The 20,474-nt window shown below is 32.8% G+C and overlaps 1 protein-coding gene across 1 annotated transcript in view; it reads right to left on the reverse strand.

Moving 5' to 3' along the window:
* Positions 1–10,204, reverse strand: part of LOC123703459 — a 68,424-nt gene extending 58,220 nt beyond the window's left edge. The window contains exon 1 of the mRNA XM_045651452.1: positions 10,032–10,204. The gene's annotated coding sequence lies outside the window, so the exon portion shown is untranslated. The remainder of the gene's footprint in view (positions 1–10,031) is intronic.
* Between the last annotated feature and the right edge of the window lie 10,270 nt (positions 10,205–20,474).

Genomic DNA, 20,474 nt, shown 5'->3' on the forward strand with positions numbered 1-20,474 from the left:
GCGCTAGGTCAGTAGTTCTCAAGGCCCTATAGTAATAACATTTATCACCAGTGCAAGCTTTAATCAACTAGAATCCACAGTAGAAACAACAAGGGTTGCCACTTTGTTATTTATATATTTATTTTAATATTTTTATTGTGCGTATAAGTAGGAACAAAGAAAGGATTAACTGACCAGTTGGCTTAGTTGGTAGTAACCCTGCCTTCGAAACAGAGGTCTTGGGTTCGATTTCCACCCAGTACAAACATTTGTGTGATGAACATCGATGTTTGCTCTGTGTCTGGGTATTAATTATCTATATATTTAAAACTATTTTTGTATGTTTATCAGCTATTTGGTTTCCATAACAACCGAAAAGCTTAGCATGGGATCAGATCGGATCGGATCAGGTAAAATGTTAAAAATAGCGCCATTTAAAACTTGAAAGAATATTTATTGATAAATTATTTTTCTATTTGCTATACATTATTGTCTAATGAGAAACCGCACCGACAAAGCCCTCATTAACTAGAAAATATGAACGACCCGTCCGATTAGGGCCCTTCTGGCCTCCTCCACTCAAGCGACAGCCCAAGCCGAGGTTCGAGATCCCCGTCAAGGGGGGACGCCCTTGTGCATGTCGCTACCAGGGTGAACCTTCAGTTCACCCCCGCGTCCGCGTTAAAATGTAGAAGCCCTTCTGGCTAACATTGAGAAACACCTTACAAAAAAAAAATGAACGAAAATATTTTCACATTCTATATATAAACTCAGTTCAATTGAGTCCGAAAATGTCACTTTTATTTTCATGTCAGCATGATAAACATTATTAAAATTTAACAAGCTTCCGCCCGCAGCTTCACGTGTATTTATTGTTTTCTTGTGATTGATTTGACGCGGGTTTAATTGCAAACATCTAAAAAAAATCTCAACGTATTCAGATTTTACATCATCAAGAGATAAGATATCAGTCTGTCAGTAACTACGCTCCTTGTAGTGTTCGAAAACTTCGTATAAATATGTTCTGAATAAAACGCATTAAAAATCATTAATATTATCTCCTTGATTTAAATAGGTATTAATAGCCGCCTACTTGGTCAAAGAAAATTAACTCTCATAGTGTCAACTTTCGAAATTTATAAAATTTTGTGTTTCAAACACGTGCTTAAAACTATACAACGGATTTTGATACGTTTTTTTAATAGATAGAATGATTCAAGAATGTAATTTATTATGTTTTTAGTATGTAATTTATTAGGTATTAGACAAAGCAGACGAAGACGCGGGCGGAAAGCTAGTCTAACTATGAAGATCATTTTTGCCAACCCTACGGTTTCGTCCTTCACCCGTCCCTCGGCACGTTATCGCGACTAATTCACACTCAACTAATTGAGTTAGATTGTACATGACCTCACCTCAGAGCACTCAAAGCTTTCAATGGCAGTATAAAGGGTACAGCCGGTACAGGGCTCTAATGATAACATTAAATGAAGTTTTGTTTGATAATTATTGAAATTGAAATTAATTTTCATTGGAAATTTGCTATTAATAAGTAAAAGCACTTTGAATAGTGATGATATTATAGAATTTTGAAAGCAATACTTTAGGGTTAGCTTTTGAAGGGATGTCCAATGAAAATTATAACACCTCATTTTAGGTACTGTCGACTGTTTCATATTTTCTGATGTTAATATAGAAGTTATTCTTATGAAATTACACTTTAATCTGGATAGGGTCTTTTAAATTACCAAGATAATTGAGATAAAAGCGTTTCTTAGTAAATTCACAAAACGATAAATAGTTTCTAAGATAGTGTAACTATTTGTAGTAAAATATTAAATAGGTATGTTTCTATTCCATTTGCAAACATAACCTTATTTTTACCATGGTGAAGATTAACAATAAAATTGAATACAAATAAATGATATCAGTAAAAATGTCAAGTACGGTCAAATAACAGACAAAAGCAAGCAACATATTACAATAATAATAACATATTACAATACATTTCTTCGAATTTTAGCTTTGTAAGATAAACCGGGAAACTATAGTAGAGCGTTTCGGCTTAACACGGCTAAGCGGATTAAGCCAAGCCGAATCGTCGCAAGAGATATTTTAGTTCTGCCTTTCAGCACTTTACTTAGTGTGCGAGTAAACTTGCACGCCTAAAACTGAACACGAGTCTGTTTAGGTTAGATTTTAAATGGAGTTGTTACTTCGGCATCAGAAGTGGGAGTAATGAAAAAGAAAGGTATTTTATCCTTTGAATTCTATACGCATTCGTTTGAAGTGAAACTTCTAGTAAAATTTCATGGCAATACCGTCACGTCATGGAGTAAGGCGACGATTTTGGTATCTTTGAATCTTGCCAAAGAAGTTTCACTTCTGACACGTGAGCTCGGCACACACGTTTATTTTTTTCATGATTAATAGAAACTTATAATAGAAAAACTGTGTGATTTTGTGAAGCTTTAGTCGATAACCACATCAAGAAGATAATTCTTACAAAATTAATTACGGAATGCTATTATCAATCGCTAAATCCTGTTATAAATGATTGTCAACCCTATATGAAAGTAGGGATGGCAAAAATAGCTTTTGACTTCAATTTTGTATCTTCAATTTAAATATGACTTGAAAAAGACTTCCTACTCAAATACGATTCCACGTATGTGATTAGGTTGACTTTAACGTTTATATATTATATATTATATATTATATATATTAAATCATTTATTCTCCTCAAAAACCTTATAGTTATAAGGTTTTTGAGGAGAATAAATGATTTATTTATTATTTATTATTATTATTATTATATTGAATATTATATATCTTTACAAATATGAATGAGAATATTATCAGAACCTACACATACGAGTATCACATATCTATACTTCTAAGTTCTATACTTAATATTATAAAGCTGAAGACTTTGTTTATTTGTAGGTACGCGCTCACGAACTACTGGTCCGATTTGCAAAAAATCTTTCGGTGTTACATAGCCTATTTATCGAGGAAGGCTATATTACTTATAATAATATTATCATCACGCTTAGACCAACACTGCACTGCGGGTGAAACCGCGGGGCACAGCTAGTAATTTATAAATACGATGTATACTTATGAAAGAAGAATGAATATAATATGTTACGTATGAATAAGGAATGTATATAAAGCCATCGAGTGGGTTTTTATCCCCAACGATATTCGGTTATGTTGCTAATCCCAAATGGGTTAGGGGATGGGATTTAGGCTTTCAGGGTAATTTGGCCCCCAAATTGGTCGTAATTAATGTGATAATTTGTGTCAGCCGAAATAAATCTGAAAGTTTACTAGATTTATTAATGGATGGTTGTTACTCTTTCATTCAAAAGATGGCCGAATTTGTATGACACTAGCTTTCCGCCCGCGGCTTCGCCCGCGTTTTCAAAGGAAAACTCGCATAGTTCCCGTTCCCGTGGGATTTCCGGGATAAAACCTATCCTATGTATTAATCCAAGTTACCCTCTATCTGTGTACTAAATTTCATTGTAATCGGTTCAGAAGTATTTGCGTGAAAGATTAACAAACACACACACATCCTTACAAACTTTCACATTTATAATATTAAGTAGGATTAAGTAGGATAAGATAGTAGTTTATTTATAAATAGATAGCTCTAGTTGTAATATCAATACAATATAATATATTTTTACTAGCTGCTCCGCACGGTTTCACCCCCGTGGCTCCAATCCTGTTGGTCGTAGCGGGATGATATAATATAATACCCTATAACCTTCCTCGATAAATGAGCTATCTAACACCGAAAGAATTTTTCAAGTCGGACCAGATTCCGAGATTAGCGCGTTCAAACAAACAAACTCTTCAGCTTTATTATATTAGTATAGATTTAATAAATGCTCGACAAAGGATTATTGCATTTCTTTGGGATTTGTTATAGAAACGGATTCGAGTTGAGTGCTTTTTAATATGTTGGTTTTATAAAGCTTTTAGTTTGTCAAACTGAATGTCAATTAATATGAGTCGAAACAAATATACGTATGAAAATTTTACTTATGTTTATTTGATAAGCTGCTTGTAGATATCATATAGTTATTTGATATTGTATTTCTGTCTTTCGCTTTTTTATAAACTGCTGTGCTTCGCGGTAAAATGAAAAAAACCAGAGATAAAACTTTTCATCCACAATTTCAAGCCTTTTAGAGTTGGTTCCAAAACTAGTCTATTTTTGTTGGTTTTAACTGTTTTGTTACTTAATTCATACACAATGTTTTGCGGCATATAAAAAAAATCATATAAATTTGAATGCCATACGTACCTAAAACCAAAAATATAAATTCAAAAAAAGTCATTTTCGTTTATCTTGCACACGTATCTAAATTTTTTTTTTCACATAAGTACCTACATCATAAAGATACATACTGCGATGCAATTGCAATTTTAATTAGAAGCCTTAAAAAAATTCCGTCTCTTTGACACTTCAATAATTTGACGAGAGCAAAAACGAAAGAAACAAAGTAGCGATCATCAGTACAAAGTTCTAAACACAGATTAAAAAAGTTTATAAGTAAGAGCAATTAACTTTTCAAACTTGGGCTTCATACATAAGTTTCGAAATACATTTTTAATTTATTTTATGTTTCATTTTTAATCTATAGGTAGGTACTAATATTATAAAGCTAAAGAGTTTGTTTGTTTGAACGCGCTAATCTCAGGAACTACTGGTCCGATTTGAAAAATTATTTCGGTGTTAGATAGCCCATTTATCGAGGAAGGCTATAATATATTATCATCACGCTAAGACCAACAGCCCCCCTAGCCAAGTGGCTTTCTGTTAGCGTAGCGTTCAATAGAATAGACTACGAATGTATGAGATTCGTAGTCTCATACATTCGTAGTCTATTCTATTGAACGCTACGCTAACAGAAAGCCACTTGGCTAGGGGGGCAGGTGCGGAGCAATGCGGGTGAAACTGCGGGGAACAGATAGTTACTAATAAGAGATTGTTTTGTTAATGTGAATCAAAACAATTTCCTATATGCGAATGAAAATAAAACAGTAGATAGTTATAAGCAAAAGTACCATTTATAATACCTACTGTAGAGAAATACTTACAAAGCGATAAATAGGCTAAGCAAGGGAGGATTTTTTAATATATTTTGAATATATGAATTTATTATGGTTTAAACTTCATTACATAGTATAAAACAATTAACAAAGTCGCTTTCTCCGTCGCGTCCCTATGTCCCTTTGTATGCTTAAATCTTTAAAACTACGCAACGGATTTTGATGCGGTTTTTTAATAGATAGAGTGATTCAAGAGAAAGGGTTTATAGTATATAATTTAGTAGGTTTTAGACAAAGCGGGCGAAGCCGCGGGCGGTAAGCTAGTATGGTTATAAAATTGAATGAATGAATTAAAATACCACAATTGTTGAAGCCGTATCCGACGATTCGACTTCTAGAAGAAGTCTAATTGAATAAATAAATGTTTGAGTTTGAGACGAATCAAATAAATTATTAAGTTTAATTACGTCAGTCTCACACTTTATAAGTTTAATTAAAAATCAATTAGCCCTTACAATAGATGCATTTTCTCTTTAATTTTCTAATTAAGGAGTACGTGTAAAAAATTCCACTAAGAACATTTTTCAATCTAGCCGAGGGTTGAGGGTATTTAACAATTAACTTATTTACATTTAATTAGCGACAATGTTAACTTAAACTTTATTTATACGAAGGGTCCATATTAATGAAGTTTGTTAACGATAACGAGGTAGAAAAATAGCTTTTAATAAGGTGAAAAATAAACTATATTTCGTTTTTAATCGACTGCAAAAAAGTAGGTTCCCATCAGTTTTTTTTTATGTTTGTTACCTCGTAACTTTCGAACAGGTTTACCAATTTTGGTGTTTTTTTTTATTAATTGAAAGAAAATGCCTTCCGTGTGATCGAATTTAAATTTTATTTAATTGTGACCATTTTAAAGCGATTAGTTTTTATTTAAAATAATTAGATTGAGTTTTCAAACGAATTTGTTTTGAATTTGGAAGGTACAAACAAATAAACAATGATGACGTCAAAAAACAAGATGGCCGGAAAACAGTAATCGGGAGCATCGTCGCATGCGCAAGAGTTTACGTGATTGCGTTACGACTTACGTCAAACGAGATGTTTTTCTTTACAGTTACGAAAAGTGATTCATATTACGCATTTGTGTTTTATGTTTGTTTATTTTTGTTATATAGCAGTCGTCTGATGTGACGAAATTGATAAAAACAAACGTATTGTATTCATAATCTTTAAGATAATATTCAAGTAGTGTAGTGGTTAAGTCTTCAAAGTTCACCAAGACATGGATGTGCAAAAAATAAAAAGATTTTTAAATTTACTTCCAGATTTTTTACTTCGTTAGAGCTGTAATAATTGGTGAAGGAAATCATCTGAAGAAACGGGTATGTCCAATGATCAAAAGTTCCAAGACAAGTGTCATCTGCCAACCCGCACTTGGCCAGCGATAGGTTGAACCCTCATAACATAATGTTAATATAGTGTGTTTTATACTTTGGTGTAGTAAACTTATCTCTTTGATATCATCTTAACTGTAACGGATGCATGAATTGGTGAGTATGTATTTACAATTTTATTGCTCTTCAACTTTCTGGCTTTGTTAGTAGAATTCTCTTTGAAACTTGGTAGAATTTAGTAGAATATAATATTACCTACGTAGTTTTAATTTAAAGAAAGAAGATAATATATTTTTCTGTAGCATATTCTGATTCCCTAGTCCGGGGTTTATTTCAATTTTTTGTAATTATTGAGTGAGAGTTGTATCTATTACATTTCTTTGCATTAATATATGTTTGATGTTTGGTTAGATAATTTCAATCTATACTCAATACTATTAAGCTGAAGAGTTTGTTTATTTGAACGCGATAATCTCAGTAACAAATGGTCCGATTATAAAGGGTCTTTCGGTGTTACATAGCCCATTTATCGAGGAACGCTATATGCTATATTTCATCACGCTAAGACCAACAGGAGCGGAGCGATGCTGGTAAAACCCTGGGGTACAGCTAGTGGAATACCGATAAACCGATGAAAACTAGGCTTATTACTTATAAGTAAAAATTGAGAAAATAAAGACTAAAATGTAATATAATAATTACGAATGACGTACGTAGGTTGGTATGTAGGTAGTTTGTGGGATTATTTTAACTTTGTTATTTCTTTTGCATTGTGTTTCTGAATATTTATGAAATACTAGCTTTCCTACCGCGGCATCGCCCGCGCAGTCAAAGAAAAACCCGCATAGTTCCCGTTCCCGTGGGATTTACGGGATAAAACCTATCCTATGTCCTTTCTCGGATATCAAAATATCTCTATACCAAATTTCATGCAAATTGGTTCAGTTGTTAAGGCGTTATTGAGTAACAGACAGATAGACAGAGTTACTTTCGCATTTGTAATATTAATTAGTATGGATGAAAAATTGGTAAGTAATAAAAAGACAAAGGTCTTGTCGTAAACCAAATTGAGGTGTGAGTGTGCATTTATAATTTACTAGCTGTGCCCCGCGGTTTCACCCGCATTCCTCAGCTCTTGTTGGTTTTAGCGTGATGATATACCTATTATTATTAGCCCATAGCTTTCCTGGATAAATGGGAAATAATTTTTCAAATCGGACCAGTAGTTCCTGAGATGAGTGCGTTCAAACAAACAAACAAACTCTTCAGCTTTATAATATTAGTATAGATATCATGTAAAGAAAAGTTGATTTTCGAAATATAAGTACCTAGTATGTACATACATATCTACATAGACAGTACGCAATTTTCTAACGACTGCAATAAATTGGATATTCATTTATATTCGTTTTTTCAGGACAAGATTTGTAACAAAGAAAAAAAAATATATACTTATATACCGGGCTCAAAAAGAAATTTTAAAAGGAGACTACCACATAGGATTGAAGAGAATAGTAATGGATACCTGTATTTTACCTAGTTTGACATACGGGAGCCAGACATGGACATATACAAAGAAAATTAAAAACAAAATTACCACATGCCAACGTTCAATGGAACGAAGTATATTAAAAATAAAAAAAATACAGAAGATTAGAAGCAAAGACATAAGAAATAAAACTAAACTAACAGATGCTCTCCGCCAAGCTCTACATCTCAAATGGCAATGGGCGGGGCACATATCGAGATATACAGATAACAGATGGACATTACTGACAACTAAATGGGCAGGACCAACAGGAAAAAGGAAAAAAGGTAAACCAAGAAAGCGATGGGCTGATGATTTAATAGAAACGGTGGGCAAAAACTGGATGAAAATTTCACAGGATAGGATTACATGGAAGAGGAGAGAGGAGGCTTTTACCCAATAAGGGGTCCGTGGAAATAAGAAAAAAAAATTAAACTAACATTAGATACTAAAATAGATTAAGTTAAACTAACAACTAACAAAACATTTGAAATGTAAATTTTGATTTATTACACGGAATAAATGAGCTTTATTATTATTATGTATCTCAATTCCATAATACACGGGTACCATCATAAGGAAGGTACCCGGTCCTTTGGAAGGCTTACGTGGGGACACGGATCCAACACGCAGAGGCCCTTTCGAGAACTTTACTGTGTTGTGGGACACCAGCCGCAGCCTGCCCATGACTGCACTATAGAGATACAGCCCTGGGCAGTCCGCGGCCGATGTAGGACTATTGCAAGATAAGGAAACAAAATAAACTGGGCTATGGAAAGGGATGTTAATGGACCGGAATTTAGGACTATGGAAGACTATGGCACCTGCCTTTCTACTAAAATATAGCAAAAAATTGTTGGCAGGTGGTGACTCGCCCTCTCACTGTATGGGCCCCCGAAATAAGTCGCTGCAATAGTGCGACAAGGGGGCAACATATTGTGAGCAGCTAAGGGTGGAGAGGCGTCCCTGGACTTTAAACTCCGATCACGCGCTCCCTGAGGGTCCAGCATCACGTGCCCACTCGCCACTTACGATTCACATCCACCCTTCGAGCTAAAAGCTCTCGCGACTCCACTCTGGCCGGCCGGTTAAGGCAAGCCAGAGGTGGGGGGTCCTGTCCTCGTCAGGCTTCACTCCGACCGGCCGGTGAAGGCAAGCCGGAGATGAAGACAGGGGCCTCCCCCGGGAGCACTCGGTTCCCGCGGGGTCGCTACTCCCCGACACCCCGCCACAAGGTGTCCTGCGGGTTGACTGATTGCACGGGTGGAATATCTGTTCCAACCGTGGGCGATGGGGTCGTCACATCCCTACGCCCTTATTATTATTATTATTATACCGGCGGAATTAAGAACCTCCTTTTTTGAAGTTGTTTAAAAAATGGTACAGGGTGGGAGAAAGTGACGTCACGGGCTACTGATAGAAGAGGCCAATAAATGGCCATTTGCAGTTTCATAAGATATTTTAATACGTTTTTGTGAAAAGATGAGAGTTCATTGTAGTTTTTTGAAATAACATAGCTTTGAGAAAAACTTGAATTAGTTTCATTTAGGTACTTTTTTCTTTCAAGACTTTTTTCTATAAGAAATTTTAACATGAACCTAGGTACCTGTAAAATGAAAAAGCCTGTTGCTCAGCAATCGTAAAAATTATATTAGTATAGAATAGAAGAAATAAAACTATATATAAATAACCCCCAAACATATTTAGCTTTTCTTTCAGGAAAATATCTTCTTCACCTTAAGCCTTATCTAAACGTAAGTGTCGTAGTTCCGAACTGATACTTGTGTATAGGTACAGGCGATCAATGAAACGGTCGTCTGCCTCTTACACCAAGAACAATAGTTTTACATGTACAATTAAAGAAAACTTCGCGTCGCTCATCGTGTGAATTTAACAATTATTCTAAATTTCAAAATGCTCTTCTTAATTTAAAATTTTAACTAACACAAAAAATAACTTTTTAATTCAGTTTAATAGAGGTTTTCATTGAACATTTCTATATTTCAACAATAAAAGGTTACTACGCTAATTTCTTTGAAACACTTATGTATTCTCACCTGTTGTACGCAGCACACACACGCAGCGGCCGAACCAATCAATCAGTCCAAAATTATATCTTTTCAAAATTCGAATGCTGTTCAACGAACGCGGCGTCAAAATTTCATTTCAGAACGCGAATGGTTTTAAAATTGTGTTCGAATTTTGAATTATTGTCATAACACGCGCGCTCGGCCGCGGTCGGGGTTGAGACTGAGCTCTGAGGGCTAGCAGCTCGCCCTGTCACCACGTACCCGTAGGAGTTACGAGTGGGTGTACGTGAGCGAGAGGCAGCTAGGCTTTTCCGCAAAGTGGGAGGGAGACACCGAATCACGTAAGAGGGTACCGCTCACGTACATTTGAAGCAAGGAAGAATTTGTAGGCGGTGAAAATTTTGCTTTTGAATCATTGAGATAATATTAATATGGAGCAGACACCACGAACAAAATCTGTGCGCCAAGCGCGGCGGCGCGGGGCGCGCGAATGACAGCTAGACAGTCATAGATTATGCGATGTCACTGACTCACCGCTATAGAGGCGACACTTTGTTTCATTCTGTCTATTTTATTGGGTGCCACTCCTTACATGCACGTTGACTTGAAATTTTCTTTGTAATTACTTAATATTTATTTTAGGTATAAACTGACTTTACTACACGGGGCTAACAATATCTGGCATATAATATAGGATGATGTAAATAGTGACGTCATATGGAATAATTTAATTTTTTTCGTGTTTTAGGTTCAGTCAGGGCTATGGGAAGTTTTATTCCTTACAAATTGAGCCTTTTTTAGAAAAAAAATAATTTTTCCCTTTCTTCACGGCCCAGACATGGAAACCTTGAATAGAAAAAGTATTAATTACTTATCTCTGAACTAGCGGTCCGCCCCGGCTTCGCCCGTGGCACATATTTCGCAATAAAAAGTAGCCTATGTTCTTTCTCAGGGTCTTAAGATTGTCTGTGCCAAAGGAGAATGCCCATGAAAGTATGGACCACAGTACAGTGTTGCGTCAATGCCAGAGTGGTTTTGGAGGGTTCTTCGATATTCAAAAGATTTTTACCAATTGATTTTTTTGTGATAAAAACAGGGGTTTTCAAGATATTGAGAAAAATGTGAAATAACCTCAAAACTTAAATAACCCCGATTTAGTTAGGTTTATGTGTGATTTAGGTAACATTTTATCGTCCAAAGGTTATTTTTCGATTAACATATTTAATCTATGCGTAGAGCTTATGCTTTCAGACAAAGTCTATCTGTTCATCGGCTAGTGTAGGTAGGCACCAGAAATCTTCCGGGACGGATTTCAAGAAAACCTAAATATAAACTTAAAAAATGCCAATTGAGTTTTTATTCGGTTTACATGTTGTTGTTGTTGTTGTTGTTGTTTGAATCATTTTTTCACTACATATTCGAAGAAAGAAACAAATAAGAAATAACTGGTTACCTACCAAGCTATGTCATAATAATATTTTTTTTATATATACATATTTATATTATTTTACTTCACTATCTTTGTTAAAACAACCTACAGTGTATAAACAATACCTTAAAGAGTGATTTTATGTTAATTGATTTTTTTTGTAATTCAATGAAAACAATAATCGATATTAATACATTTAGCTATTTACCATAATAAATGTAATAAGTTACCGCTTGGTTACCGTGGTAACCGGTAATGGACACTAAATCTATAATAACGGATCTAAACAATTACATGTCTTATTAGATTTTACAAAACAATGTAAAATATATTTCCCTGTTCAAAATATATTTTCCGATGGTAAGAAGGCCTCTAAATTGCCGAGATTTTTTTTAATAGTATTGTTGTCTTGATGCATGAGAAAAACCAGTACCAAAAATGGGCATTCTCCTTTCATCAAAATCGGTCCAGTAGTTTATGAGCCTATTAATTACAATCAAACAAACAAACAAAGTTTTCCTCTTTATAATATTAGTGCAGATAAATAAATAATAATTCAATTATACGTTCAAGTCAGTAGCTTATACAATATCAATTAAAAACTTGATTAAAATCAATTAACAAAAAAAAAAATTGGTGATTGAGTAATTGATTTTCATATTTCATGATTTCACCTTTTTTCAATTAACAACCAGTCTATGCTTTTCTAATTAAGTAAAATTATTATTTTATACTATAAAAATATACGCCAGCAAATATTACTAACAACACTTATTTCATGCCCAATGTCATATCTTAAATTTTTAATCTATGACAAAATGTCGCCCGCCAAAAATTTTGCTCTAACTAAGTTTTAAAAATTATTATCTAGTTACTTACTGATGAAAAGTTATTCCTTTGCACTTTTCCGTATTCTTTGTATTATTTGTGCAATATCGTAACACACACGTAGGCATATTTGATGCGTTTCACTTTAAAACAAATAAAAAATGAGCGTGACGTTCGCGCCAATGAGCGAGCAAGCGACTGAGTGCAGTTACGCCACATGACGTATGTTGAGTGGAACATAAGTGATGTAGGCGGTATCGTCTCCATATTAATATTATCTCAATGTTTTGAATGGGCCTTTTCCAAATTTAAAGGCTTGTCACTGACGTCCGTTTTGATATGAGGTTTTTTAAGCTTTTATTCAATATGAGGTTAATGTTTTTGATGCCGTATCAGTTACTTATTCGTATCGAAATTATTTGCTATAATATAATGTCGTTTGTGATGTTTTCTCTAGTGGTAATTTGAGATAAAGCCCAAGGGATTGAACCCTGGTAAACGGTTGATTGCTATTTCTTCATATAATTGAATTGATAAGGAATTTAGGTCTCGTGCGATTTATACAATTTATGATTATTTAACATTTATTTAACCATGATTTAACCTCGATTAGTTACTTCCAAGATTTTTATACGATAAAATGTAATATTATTTGTTTGGAAAAATAAATTGTTGGTTTTGCGTGTATTTTAATGTGGATGTGGTGAATTTAATTTCAACTTCGTTCTCTTTTTTATTTTTTAAGTATAGGTAATTAGTTAATTACCATTATCGAACTGTCAGTAATAATTACTTGATAATTATATATGTCCCTATTATGTCCTATGTCCTTTAAAAACTTTATTAAAATTACAATGTTTTTCAGTAATTCTCAATAAATAAATAACTAAGTATATTAAGACCATATTGTTATATATATTGTGATGATCCTGTTAAGCAAAATCAACAAAGTTATGTTCCATATAATCTATACTAATATCATAAAGCTGAAGAGTTTGTTTGTTTGTTTGAACGCGCTAATCTCGGGAACTACTGGTCCGATTTGAAAAAATTCTTTCGGTGTTTGATAGCCCATTTCACAGGCCCATTTATCGAGGAAGGTTATAGGCTATATAACATCACACTACGGCCAACAGGAGTGTAGCTACGGGGGTGAAACCGCGCGGAGCAGCTAGTCCGAATATACTTATAACATACCTATAAATAAGGCTTTTCTCATTTCTATAACATAGAAATATGTGAGAAAGAAAAACCATTCTAATTTCTTGGTAAAACAAATTGCCTTCGAGTTCGTATAACACTTAATAAAGGAAGGTACGTAGGTGATGTAGTCAGTAGTACACCCACTTTCTATCAATTATATTGTATTCCCATTTTATAGGAAAATGGCCGTTTATCAGGAAAAATGGAACAGAGGCGTACTTAGAAGGTGTTAATAGGATCCTATGCTTCGGGGCTCTGCGACAACAGGTAAATCATAAATCAAATAGGTACGTATCTTTATATTTTCTTAAGACAGTGGACCCCTCATGATACAGTGCTGATACACATGTAGATCTAAAGATAGCTATACACAGTCGTATAAAAGTTAATTATTGATGAAAAAAATGTGTAAAGAAGCTGCGAAAAAAAGGATAATAGGTAATACTCAATCATCATCATTAATCTCATAAATTTCATACGTTAAAATAAATTTTTAAATAAATTTATTCAAATTAATAAATAAATTATTTTGAAAGTAATTATATATTTTGTATTGTTCATTGTTGATGACTATGACATTTAAATCTTTTTCTAAAATGCAATATTTATTTAACAAAATAAATCTATAAAAAATCATATATAACTTCTAACAATACAGGATTTTCACCACAAATTCAAAATCCTTGTAATAACAATGAAGCCCGAGGTCTCACAAAATTGAACTACTTATTTAAAATTAATTAAAAAGTAGGTAGAATGTCCTTTTAAGGACGCCATATTGAATTTATGATGATGACGTCACGCCCTGTCAAGCGCGCCGAACTATCATTTATGATAATAAATAATGTGATATTATAATACAGAAATTTTCAGAAATAAATAGACAGGCAGACCAAAATTATAAATACTAGGTAGTGGATATAAATTACCAATATTTGTAATAAAATATGATTGAATTATAAATAAATAAATGATTGGCCCAATAGTTTATGAACATATTTTTAAGTAACAAAAAAGTATATATTCAAATAATTAGTCTTACCTACTTTTTATGCAGGCGAAGCAAGAGATAAATTGTAGTAAATACTCTCATTATCCCTTTTACGGTAGAAAAATGGAAAATTTAAAAGAAGGTTGAAACCTACGTGGAATAAAATATATAATAAAAATAATCCGCCTCAAGTACAACCTACCAACCTACATACACTATTCAATGGTTCATGGAATATGTAATATTTCTTTTAAATAGAGGTAAAAATTCTTGAAATAAAATAAGATTACTTTGAGGGATATTAAAAATTGTTTATGTACTTATAATTTTATGTAATATTCTGATTATTATTAGGTAATTAAAAATCTGACTTCTTAATTCATATATATATTAATTGCAGTTGTAATAGACGGTATATTATGATATTATTCTTTTTCGCAGGAAAAGGGAGACTACCGGGCACAAAAATAGTCTGATGATAATTGATACAACGCCGATGTGATGAATGATGATGGTTTCGTTATGGAAACCCCTTATTATTGTTGTTTGTTTCTAAATGTCAGAAACGTAAAATTAATCAAATCTAAAATTATATTACAAGCGGAATTCAATAGCTTTAATTTAATAAAATAATAATTATCTCATGAACTGATCGTCTCAAGTCAATTTCCATTTATTTTCAACTAGCTTTCCACCCGCGCCTTCGCCCGCGTTTGCAAAGAAAAACCCGTATAGTTCCCGATCCCGTAGGATTTCCAGGATAAAACCTATCATATGTGTTAATCCAAGTTACCCTCTATATGTGAGCTACATTTCATTGTAATCGGTTCAGTAGTAGGTATTTGCGTGAAAGAGTAACAAACACACACACACATCCTCACAAAATTTCACATTTATAATATTATTAGGATAGGATAGGATTACAGAAACCAAACTGTGCCTAGCTATGAACTCACCCTATAAATATAATCGTGCTTACATTAATTACTTCGCCATTTTAATAATCTATAAATAGACGGAGCAAATTAATTGGAGGCCGGAAAATAACTACAAAAAGTAGGTACATATTACCTTATTATTCCATGTACTTTAATAGATATACGTTTATATTGAGGATGTAATCAAAGGGAAATGAAATTAATTATCACTAAGTGCTGAGCATAATTTCATGAGCTAATTTTAGATGGCCTATCAAGTTAGATAATATGTCGAACGTGATGTTATACCGTTTTGTATAAAGATGTACATGAACCTTAAATTTTTAAATCTTGCAAATGCCGGCTTCGTAAGAATCCTTCATTGATTGGATCTAACTGAAATATTATAATTTTTTTTATGGACGTAAACTTTAACAAGACGTTTAAAAATAAAAAGAGCAACTATGGAGTTTCTTGCCGGTTCTTCTCCATAAATACTGCTTTCCAAATCTGTGGTAAATGTTTAAATATGTGATGATTCAAAAGTGATTCTAGAAGAAGTCTTTTTGAATAAATGAGTGTTTGAGTTTAACCTAGCAAACACAGACTTCAAAATATTATGTTACTTAAGAAAACAAAGTCGCTTTCTCTGTCCCTAAGTCCTAATGTCCCTTTGTATGCTTAAATCTTTAAAACTACGCAACGGATTTGGATGCGGTTTTTTTAATAGATAGAGTAATTCAAGAGTTACGTTTCAGTATAATATAATTTATTAGGTTTTAGACAAAGCGGGCGAAGCCGCGGGCGGTAAGCTAGTATTAAATAAATATGGATTATCATGTACCTAGTACAAATTACATTTTAAGCATAATTTAATTTTATTAATAAGGCCTTTTTTACTGAATGATTGAAGAAATAAGGCCTTTTATAACAAAAATGTCGTGCATAGATAATAGGCCCCTAGGCCTAGCAGAAAAATTACGGGGTTTTTCAAAATACTTTTTATGAGTTCTCACAGCGAGTACCTAATACCTATTCAAAAACAGAGCATTGAATTATTAAAGAACTTCCGAAACCAATTTTGATGAAAACGTGGAACGTGTATAAAGTTTTAATTATAAATTAATTACCAAGTTAATAAGACAAAATATTGATTAATTTTGGAAGTAAGGTGAGTCGGGGTAAGACCGGACGGATTTTAGACGTATTGAAATAATCTAGCAAAAGCCCGATTTTCTCAGCACTAGTTCAAGATTTACTACTTAAAACTGATATAAATGACAATTCATTTAGCATCGCTTTGCTCTACAATAAGTTTATTCTTATAAACTCAACAGTTTCTGATTTTAAGGCGTTTAAAAACAACACTTACTTTTTATGACTATGGTAAAAAAGTACTCTTCGGGGTAAGTTCGGACATGCTTTAAAATGCACTTCTATTGAATATAGCATAAGGTCGATAAAAAAATATATCCGATCTTTTACGCTCTTAAATGATTTTTGACGATTTTTTTTGAAATCCACTTTACAGGCGCGCGGCTCGTCGGAGCGACGCCCAGAACCTGAAGGTCGATGCAAAACAAAATGAAGTCGTACAGAATTTTGCCCCTGTAAATAAATATGCTCATATTCGCCGAATTTTTGATGTTTACGTTCTTACCCCATGTCCGGACTTACCCGTACTCACTATATTTAATTTTGTATATTGTTGGTTTAACTTAATTATAGCATAATAATAAATTGAATCGAATAAAAAATAATTTTAATGAAGATTTTCCTTCAGATTGATAATATTTTTATATTGGTAATAACTAAACTACAAATCTAAAAGAGTCGTGTCCTAAGCTATCGGGAAAACCATAGTACCGCCATAAACTAAATTTATAATCTAATAAAAATGTTACTTATAGATTGACGAGAGCTAAATTCATAGTTTTTTTTAAGAAAAGCTTCTTTCGGCGTGTTGAGAGTAAAATTTCAAGGTCACGTCATGGCAATACCGTCACATGGTGGAGTAAGGCGACGTTTTTGGTAAAGAAAGACGCCAAAGAAGTTACACTTCTGACACGTGTGCTTGACATACACTGTTTTTTTTTTGTAAAATAATATGATCATCTATACATATAATAAAATCGTAGGAAAGTCAAAACTGTACATTGAATATTTTTTTAAAAGAATACCTGGGCCGTGATCTATAATCGATATAGAAGCCAAAAACATAGTTTTTAGAATTTTTGTCTGTTTGTCTGTTTGTCTGTTTGTCTGTTTGTCTGTATGTTTGTCCGAGCTAATCTCGAAAAGTACTGCATAGATTTACTTCAAATTTTGCATGAATATTACTAACAGGACGGGTGAGGCTATAGGCTACATATTATTAAGCTATCACCTACGGGGGAGGAGCTGTGAACCTTTATTTTTCTTACGTATTCCGTGTATTACGACAGCGTACAATCTAAAGACTCATGTTTAAATGTTGGTTTCGAGTAAGCCATGCTATTATCTAGCTTTACAAAATAAAAACTATGTCATTTACGTAATTTGGGCAGAGAAACAGTTTAATGAATTTAGTAGTATAAAGACAAATTAGAAACAGCGCCATCTATTAAATGTTATAAAAATCAAATCAATTTACACGTTAACTATTGGAAATTAATAATCAAATGACGCATATATAAATGTTGTTTGACAATATCTAGATTGACACTATAAAAAATTATGCCATTTAAGTAACTTGGGAAGAGAAACATAGCTTAAAGAATGTAAGTTGTATAATGTTAATTTTGTAACAGCGCCATCTATGAGATTTCGTAAAAATCAAATCAATTTACATGTTAACACTACTGAACACAATGTTAAAAATTAATAATTTAAACTATACATATAATAAAATCGTAGGAAAGTCAAAACTGTACATTGAATATTTTTTTAAAAGAATACCTGGGCCGTGATCTATAATCGATATAGAAGCCAAAAACATAGTTTTTAGAATTTTTGTCTGTTTGTCTGTTTGTCTGTTTGTCTGTTTGTCTGTATGTTTGTCCGAGCTAATCTCGAAAAGTACTGCATAGATTTACTTCAAATTTTGCATGAATATTACTAACAGGACGGGTGAGGCTATAGGCTACATATTATTAAGCTATCACCTACGGGGGAGGAGCTGTGAACCTTTATTTTTCTTACGTATTCCGTGTATTACGACAGCGTACAATCTAAAGACTCATGTTTAAATGTTGGTTTCGAGTAAGCCATGCTATTATCTAGCTTTACAAAATAAAAACTATGTCATTTACGTAATTTGGGCAGAGAAACAGTTTAATGAATTTAGTAGTATAAAGACAAATTAGAAACAGCGCCATCTATTAAATGTTATAAAAATCAAATCAATTTACACGTTAACTATTGGAAATTAATAATCAAATGACGCATATATAAATGTTGTTTGACAATATCTAGATTGACACTATAAAAAATTATGCCATTTAAGTAACTTGGGAAGAGAAACATAGCTTAAAGAATGTAAGTTGTATAATGTTAATTTTGTAACAGCGCCATCTATGAGATTTCGTAAAAATCAAATCAATTTACATGTTAACACTACTGAACACAATGTTAAAAATTAATAATTTAAATATAATTATGTTATTTATTTATTTAACTCTTTAACCCATATCTTCCGTTCCCTATAAGATATATTTCGTGTAAATAATAAACTACATTTTTTTAAAGTGAGGGTAGATTTTTATTATTTTAAGTAAAAATAGACACCATTATCTACAGTTAATCTAATGATTGTGTTCCAAAGAGTATAATAATATATTGTTGTGTTCATTAGTTACAATTTTAAAAATCTTCGTGTTTTATAAATTTACTAGCTTACCGCCCGCGGCTTCGTCCGCTTTGTCTAAAACCTAATAAATTATGTACTAAAACCTTCCTCTTGAATTAGTCTATCTATTAAAAAAACCGCATCAAAATCTGTTGCGAAGTTTTAAAGATTTAAGCATACAAAGGGACATAGGGACACAGAAAGCGACTTTTTTTATACTATGTAGTGATATTTATAAAGCAATTGAATGCCATAAAACCTAAGCATAAAACCAAAAATATCAAGTGCAATCTTCGTGTTTTGTGAATTTTCACCATCATGCGTTCCCACAAAAGGTAAGATGTTGTTGTTTGTTGGTAAGTTGTTAAATGAAATGAAATGAATGATTCTTTTATTATTTTGAGGTGCATTGGGAACAGAAGTTTTTGATAAAATTTTATTTGTAAGTAGCTTTTTTTATAGATTTACAGTTAACTTTTGATTTTTTTATTTACAGATTCAATGCTAATAAAATTATATCGCCTTTGGAAGACGATTTCTGCTGATATTTTTACTACACCACTTGAAAATTGATGATTTGATGATAAAGACAGTAGCAGCGAGGATTAAGTGGAAATTAGTGTCATCCGCTTCGTCAATTTTTGACTGAAGTTAATGTCCAACGTCCAATGGTTCAATCATTGGAAGTATCTCGGGAAATTTTGGAGGATATTTTTCAGGAAGGAGAGGAGGGGCAGCCAACCACATATCAAACTACTACGTTTTAGTACCGAAAAAAATGTTATTGCCAAATGAAACGTAAATTTTGCACTCACAACTTTACAAGTAATGTTTTAAGTTATCAGATAACCGCAAAGTCAAAATTTTATTTTTATTTTGACTTTGCGGTTATCTGATTATAATATTTATCGTTATGGCTATCGACGTACCGACCGTACCGATCAGAGTAGGTACATGATATACAGTTCATCATCCAGGATTGCTTAGAGCATTTTCACACTGAAAAAGATGTTTTCTTTGAATCGTAGTTGCTTCATTTATTTATTTTTAATCATTTTACATAATATGTTTTATATTTTATAAATATATCATTTTCATTATTTAAGTAGATAAAATAAATTATGTAACGGTTTTATAAGAAAACACATTATATTTGTTAGGCGACGGTGATTTCTTCCAGGCAAAAGATATTCATCAGCTCAATAAAATTGAACAGTATGTTGTTAGTTATTCTTTAGATTCACAATTGTAATGAGCATTTCCGCATGCAAGTTGT

Source organism: Colias croceus, chromosome 26, assembly GCF_905220415.1.
Source record: "Colias croceus chromosome 26, ilColCroc2.1".
In the NCBI taxonomy this organism is placed as follows: domain Eukaryota; kingdom Metazoa; phylum Arthropoda; class Insecta; order Lepidoptera; family Pieridae; genus Colias; species Colias croceus.